At 34.7% G+C, this 7,117-nt stretch overlaps 1 pseudogene; it reads left to right on the forward strand.

Moving 5' to 3' along the window:
- Positions 1-221: 221 nt before the first annotated feature.
- On the forward strand, positions 222-1,496 carry LOC149249323 (uncharacterized; annotated as a pseudogene).
- The last annotated feature ends 5,621 nt before the right edge of the window (positions 1,497-7,117 follow it).

Below are 7,117 nucleotides of genomic sequence, written 5' to 3' on the forward strand. Positions count from 1 at the left end.
AAACTTTACTACGAGTCTGAGACAACATTAGCGTTATAGTTTCAGAGCATTTTGTCTATTTCAGTTAATCATAAGTTGCTTTTATTAATAGTAAATACTGCAATGGTTATAGAATGTAATCTTCTTGGGTATTTTTTTGAGAGGGATCTGGCATCGCATCGTAACTATGTTATTACATGACAACAGTTTGTTAATTTGGACTGTTCTTTGGAGAAGGAAAAATGCCAAGCGGTGGGTTTCATGTGCTGCATCTTGTGAGACCATTTCTTTCAATCTTACCAGAAGTCCAGACAACTGAAAGAAAAGTACCCTTTAGGGAGAAGGTTCTTTACACTGTAATCTCCCTTTTCATCTTTATCGTATGCAGTCAGTTGCCTCTATATGGGATACATTCAGAAACCAGTGCAGATCCATTCTATTGGATGCGTGTAATTCTGGCTTCTAATCGGGGAACTGTTATGGAACTTGGTATCACCCCAATTGTTACCTCGGGCCTAGTAATGCAACTTTTGGCAGGATCCAAGATAATCGAGGTGGATAATAGTGTTCGTGAAGATCGGGCATTACTATAAGTATTGTTGCTATTTTTTAATTTCATGACATTGATTTGGAGTTTTATGATGATCCACTAGTTTTGTGATTTCTTCTTAAGTCTCCAGATATAGCAGTTGTGGGTCATCTGTGAGTTCATTTGGAAACCCCAACCCATTCTTTCAGAATTGCAACTGGGTCGTTGAATATTCTGAGCCTTTTTTTTTATCACATCACATTGTAGTCAATGTCGTACTGTGTTGCCAGCTCATAAATTGTTGTTATCAAATACAAAATATTTCTTTCCTTTCACTCTTATTTTGTTCTCTCTTTCTAAAGAACTTGTAGGTGGCGGTATTGGTAAAAGTTCAGTAACCATTTGGTTTGGTTTCTGTGTAAATCTTCATAATTTGATTTTTCTCTTGTGCAATTGCAATGAGAGCATAATATGGAAGGCATTTAGTCCTACAACAATTAATAGTGGACGAGGTGCAGAGTTTGAGGGAGTTGTCATTGGATTGTTCTGGCATTTGTTGATAACCAGAACTGACAAGGTTAGGGCTCTGCGAGAAGCTTTTTGTAGGCAGAATCTACCAAATGTCACCAACCTGCTTACCACAGTTTTGGTTTTTCTCGTTGTAATATACTTCCAAGGTTTTCGTGTTGTTTTCCCTGTGAGGTCAAAGAATGCATGTGGGTAGCAGGGGTCATATCCTATCAAGTTATTCTATACCTCAAACATGCCAATTATTCTTCAGTTAGCTCTTGTTTCAACTTTGTATTTTATTTCCCAGGTATATTTTCTTTTAGTCTTTTATTTACGAAATTTGCAAATGCATTTATTTGCAATCTGGATCCGAATAGTTTCATTTGTATTTGGCATGTGTATTTCTATTGTTTTGCAGCTACTTTACAGAAAGTACAGTGGAAACTTCCTTTCCAATCTGCTTAAACACATTTGTTGAATGGCGAACTCAAAGACCACAAACATGGCATATCAGAAGATAACTAGATCTAATAATTCAGTAACGTGAATATAGTGGTAAGCACACACTAGATGCATTCCGTATCTAAGTGAATTTTCTATTCATTATTTTTAATAAGTTTTTCATTGTCATATATTTATCGAATTATATTGAGTGATGCATTTGATTATGCAACTTTGTTTTTAAAATTTAAAAAACTAAAGAGTGAGAAAATTTTATTCAAAAATAAATATGTTGTTTTTCTTTAATAATTACTCTATTAAATTTCAATAGCTTGGCGTAACCGGTGTATCACAGTAATTTATATACTTGGTTTGTTGTGAATTTTTTTATATACGGTCTAGATTTTTAATTTAATTATAAAAAGTAATAGAGTTTTAAGATTTTAATTTAATTATTTATGATTGTGATGGTAAGTTAAGAATCTTGTTCTATATTTTTAAAATATATGTATGTTTACTTTATCTATGTTTTTTTTATAGTTAATAATAAGATAATAATTTGAATAAACGTTACAATTTAGTTAGTTTTTTTTTAGAAAGTTGAAATGTACAATGAAAAGTGTTGTTTAAAAATTATGTTATAGAAAAAAATTGCCCAATATTTTGATTAAACATGCACTGGTCACTTCGTTTACAATGTCCATTCACATGTCGTTATTCTTCCCCACTCTATGCATTACTCTCCAGTCTATACCTTACGACATTTCCTTTGCAACACCAGGTGCAAATGTTATTTAATATTACTAGTCAAATGTTCAAATTACTAAATTATGTCTAGGTTTAATTAAAAGAGGTTAAAACAAATACCACAATACAAGATATGTTAGTAATCATAACTCAATAAAACGGTGAATGTTGTTAGGTCAACAGTCAACACTTGGTATTGGTGGTTTGTAGCATTAAGTTTATGGTGTTGCATGTCGTTAAAGCCTTTAAAAGGATTAGGATTCTCCAATATTGTAGTCATTTTGAGTTAAACAAGTAAAAAACTCACTTGAGATGGGCCACAAAGTTGATTAGGTTGAATGCATTTAAGCCAAAAGATAATATATAGATATTATTAGTCTAGTAAGTTGATTAGGTTGGATGCATTTAAGCCAAAAGATAATATATTGATATTATTAGTCTAGTTTTTCTCCGCTTGAGTTTTTAAGAGTAAATCATGATGTGCATGGTTTATGTGTTTTCTTTGCTATGTATGTTTATTTCATTTATATTTTTATCTCTAACAATTAGTATTAGAGCCACGCTAAGGAGAAGGTGAGGAAGTTGATGATTACTTTTATTTTAGAAGGCATGGAGATATTATAGTCATACGTAGCTAGTAAAAAGAGAGGAGAATCAAATTTAGAGAGAGTCACCAAAGAGAATAAATTATGATGGAAAACTTGGTATTGGTGCCTTACTACATCAACTAGCCAAGTGTGAGAGATAGGAAACTAAAGAGAGACTAATGTGACATATCTAGGCCAAGTCGAGAAAAAAATCACAAAATTTGTGTTGGAGATTCAGATGTGTATTGGTCATGGTCATGCTCATGGTGAGAAGAAGATGGTTGGGTTAGACATAATTGCATAGTGCAACCAAATCCTAAGATTACTCACTGAGGTTATGATGGGTGACAAAGGAAAGAACTTGAGGTCCACAAGGAGTTGTTGTGGTATGAGGTCAGTTTGGGAGGCCCTAGTGTGTTGCCCATAAAGAAAAAATCTGCAAAGAAGAAGCCCACTCCTAAGGGTGATATGGAGCTACCTAGTGAAGATGGTAAGTTGATGGTTCGTTGTCGCAAGGTGGATTATTGGTACAAATGGTGTTAGTATGCTTCATAGCTATGGAACTATGGTGGTTAGGGTTCTATGAATAAAGATTGTTTTGGAAACAATAGTAGATGTAGAAAAAACAAAATCACATAAATAAAGCATGTTGCAGTGGTGCTTGGGGCTGTGAATTTAAGCCAAGGTGAGAGAATGGTAGTGGAGGAGTTGTAGGTTGTGGTCAAATAAGCTACATGTGTGAGTGTGGAGCAAGGGAAAATATGCCTGACCAAGGGCGATGGCCAAGGTTGAAGAAAGGAGAATAACAAGGAGGATCAAAGAGGATCATATCAACGCTTATGGTCAAGTAGAGTGATGTTTAACATAATTTCATAAATGTTCAAGATCAAACTACGGTTTTTAGATGTCTTAAGTGCTATTATGGTTAGTGTTTTAGACCCTCTATAAATTTCTTAGAGTTCTACATGTAATTAGCTCCACAAATATGATTAATGAGGACTCATGTGGCATCCACTCAGTACTATGCTAGTAAGAACTATAGGTCAACCTACAAAATGCATAAATTTCTCATATCAATTCTAATTAAAGTCATATTTACTTCATTAAAAAGTTCTTAATGTATAAAACAGGTAAACAATAAATACTATCTTTACAAAATCTTAATCTAAATAACACCATTTAATGTTCTACATAAATTCCAAAAGTTTCTAGATATCCCATTACTAAAATAAAACTTACCCTAAAATAAACTATACACACCAAAACTACATTTTTCCTATTTAAAATGCACAAATAAATAAAAATGTATATAATAATATACTTTAAATCTTATGTAAATTATTACATGTTCAACAATTTGATACCATATATATAACATAACATTCAAAATTATATAATATCATGACATACTCCAAAATCACTTTAATACATTAATCACTAATTATAAAATAATATATATATAAATTATTACATTCTTTTTCTTGTACATTTTCCTATATGTTACTCGGAGAGAAGGTGCACACTGCACTTAAACTATGGATGAAATGTATCACATGATGACTAATAAATTAAAATTACCATAAATCGATAGATTTATCTAGAGGCTAAAAGAACAAATCAAAGTAAATATGGGAACGGATAAAAAAAAAATCAAAGCAAATATTTTTATATCCATCCATTTTTAAAAAAGTTTTTTTCTAGTACAATTAATTATATTAAATTATATATTTTTATTTTTATGATTATTTTTTATCTTATAAATAAAAAACAAATAATAGATAATAAAAAAAATTAATAAAAAAAATATATATATAAAATCTAATATAGAATATTTTAATTCTTAATCTTTTAAATTTTAAAAGTTATATATATAATTAAAAAAATTTAATATAATTTTGAAAAGAAACCAAAATATATATATATATATATATATATATATATATATATATATATTTGAAATTTCTATTATTTTTAGACAAATATTTTTAATGTAATTTCAAAATTAAAATTATATATATAACTTAACAAAAAAATATTTAAGTCTTGTCACACTTAACAAAAAAATATTTAATTTTATATAAATATATTTATTTTATAACATTTGTACTTTAAATTTTAAATTATATTAAAGTTTGCCAATAAAAAATAGTTTAATTAGTGATAATTATGCTAAAAAAATATTACATAAATTATAAGTTTCTAGATTCGAATTTCTAGAAACTTATAATTTATGTAATATTTTTTTAAGCATAATTATCACTAATTAAACTATATTTTTATCGGCAAACTTTAATATAATTTAAAATTTAAAGTACAAATGTTATAAAATAAATATATTTATATAAAATTAAATATTTTTTTGTTAAGTTTGACAAGACTTCCTTTTTCTATTTATAAAAAGCAAGTTTACACCACATATATGAGATAGGTAGCCTCAACTTGTCCATTGGGAAACCAAGTTTGTTGGCTACCTATCTTCATTATAAACCATCCAAAAACAATATAGTATCAGTGGTTCTAACCAAGCTATATACGTATTAGTATCATGATAAGAGCCTACTTGTCTATCTATCATAAGCATGCATCTTTAAAAGTAAATGATACCCGCAAGAAACAAAAAAGCCTAAGAAGCTGACTAATCCTGTTGTCCTTCTGAGGCAGACTCAACCGGAGCCGGGTCATTGGCTGAGTCTCCATGCATGTCAGCTAGCTCCATCATGGGATGTCCCTTTGGATTCTGTTTAGGCGGATGTCCTGCTTGTGCAGCTGGAATTGGATCGTCTGCAAGTCTTTTTTGTAATTGGGCATGTCGTGGAGAGTCAAAGCCATCTCCACTGAAATTTGTTCCATTGCCTTCCCCATAAGGCTCTTCATGAGCCAGTATAGATAGAGGGTTTGTTTAAACTGGGTGAGTCTGCCTCTAGTATTCCCGGGATCCGGAATTACTGCCCGCCAATTCTCCATCTCCTCTTCGAATTCATCCTCCTGTTTTATTTTTCCCTCCCATTCATCCAGTAGCTTGCAGATGCCTACATTCGTTCCTTCCTTGTAGGCTGCCGCTGCTTCACTAATGAGGCATTCTACAACTTTCCTCCCACGTCTTGGTTCTGAAGTGCTCGGGTCTGTTGCTCGAGTCAACTCCCTCCCCCTTTTGTTGCGTGCTCTTCCATGAGCAGGTCGGGCCATCTCTCCTCTATTCCCTGCATGTTCACAAGCGAAATGAATTAGCTCTTGGTACATTGTCTCATGCCTCTCTGGCTTGATATAGGTGACCCACCCCTCATGCAGCCAAGCAAAATTGGCTATGCCCGGGTATGCCTTCCTTTCCTGAGTTTTCTTGCGAGGTTGAGTCTTCCCATACCCCTCTACCCGAAATGTTGTGCCACTCCTCTGCCCAATGTAACTGCGCCACTCCTCTGCCACTCACTTTACTCTTGCTCATGCCTTTCGTTTGCCTCACCCCCCACATGGTAGTAGAATTTCTTGTGACTACACACAAGAATGGTTTCACGGTGCCATACCCAGTTAACGCTCATGGCTCTCATAGCCAGCCCATCAAGCCGGGTCACTCTCACTCCCAGTCGTGGTGCCTTCCCCTGCCCCTCTGCCGAGTGTTGTTACATCACTCCTCTGCCCAGAAGAGCTGCCTCACTCCTCTTCCCCTCCCTTGGTCATCGCTCATGCTTAGCCTCAGCCTCACCACCTACATTGGGATACTGACTTTCTCGCCCGCTCATAGGAGGGGCCTCTCATTCCCAAACCTAGTTATTGCTCATGGCTCTCACCTCCTGCCCAAGCCAGATCACCATCACTCCCAACTTTCACTAGTCTCCTCGACCATCCCCCCAATTTCCCTCCCCTGTCATCTCTTGAACCCCCCAGCCATAAATCAACAAAGTTGCCATAGTAAGGGGCTTGAAAGATCAAGATACATACCTGAGAATGCTTTGCTGAAACTGTCGATGACAGCTCCACTAGCTTGCTCCCGTGCTTGTCCGTCCACCCACAATCGTAACAATACTATTCTCACTGTCCTGAATTCCTTCAAATTCCCACTCTACCTTGCTTTGTCGCGTCACCCATCCTGCCTTGGCTGCCTCACCTCCTCGTCTGTGCCGCCTAACCTCTTCCTCCGTCCTAGCCATACCTGCCACTTCTCTCATCTCCTCTGTCAGATTGCATGTGGGAGGCCACCGCACCCATCACCATCAGTGTGTGGGGGGCAGTGGGTGGTACCCTGCCATTAAACTTCATAACTACCATATCTGTCTGTTGTCCCCTCCTACCTCGAGCACACACCCTGATCGAGGGAGAATAGTTAGAG

Source organism: Pinus tabuliformis, chromosome 7 (genome assembly GCF_031772625.1).
Source record: "Pinus tabuliformis cultivar Carrire ecotype Pingquan chromosome 7, CPIR1, whole genome shotgun sequence".
NCBI classification, from domain to species: Eukaryota; Viridiplantae; Streptophyta; class Pinopsida; order Pinales; family Pinaceae; genus Pinus; species Pinus tabuliformis.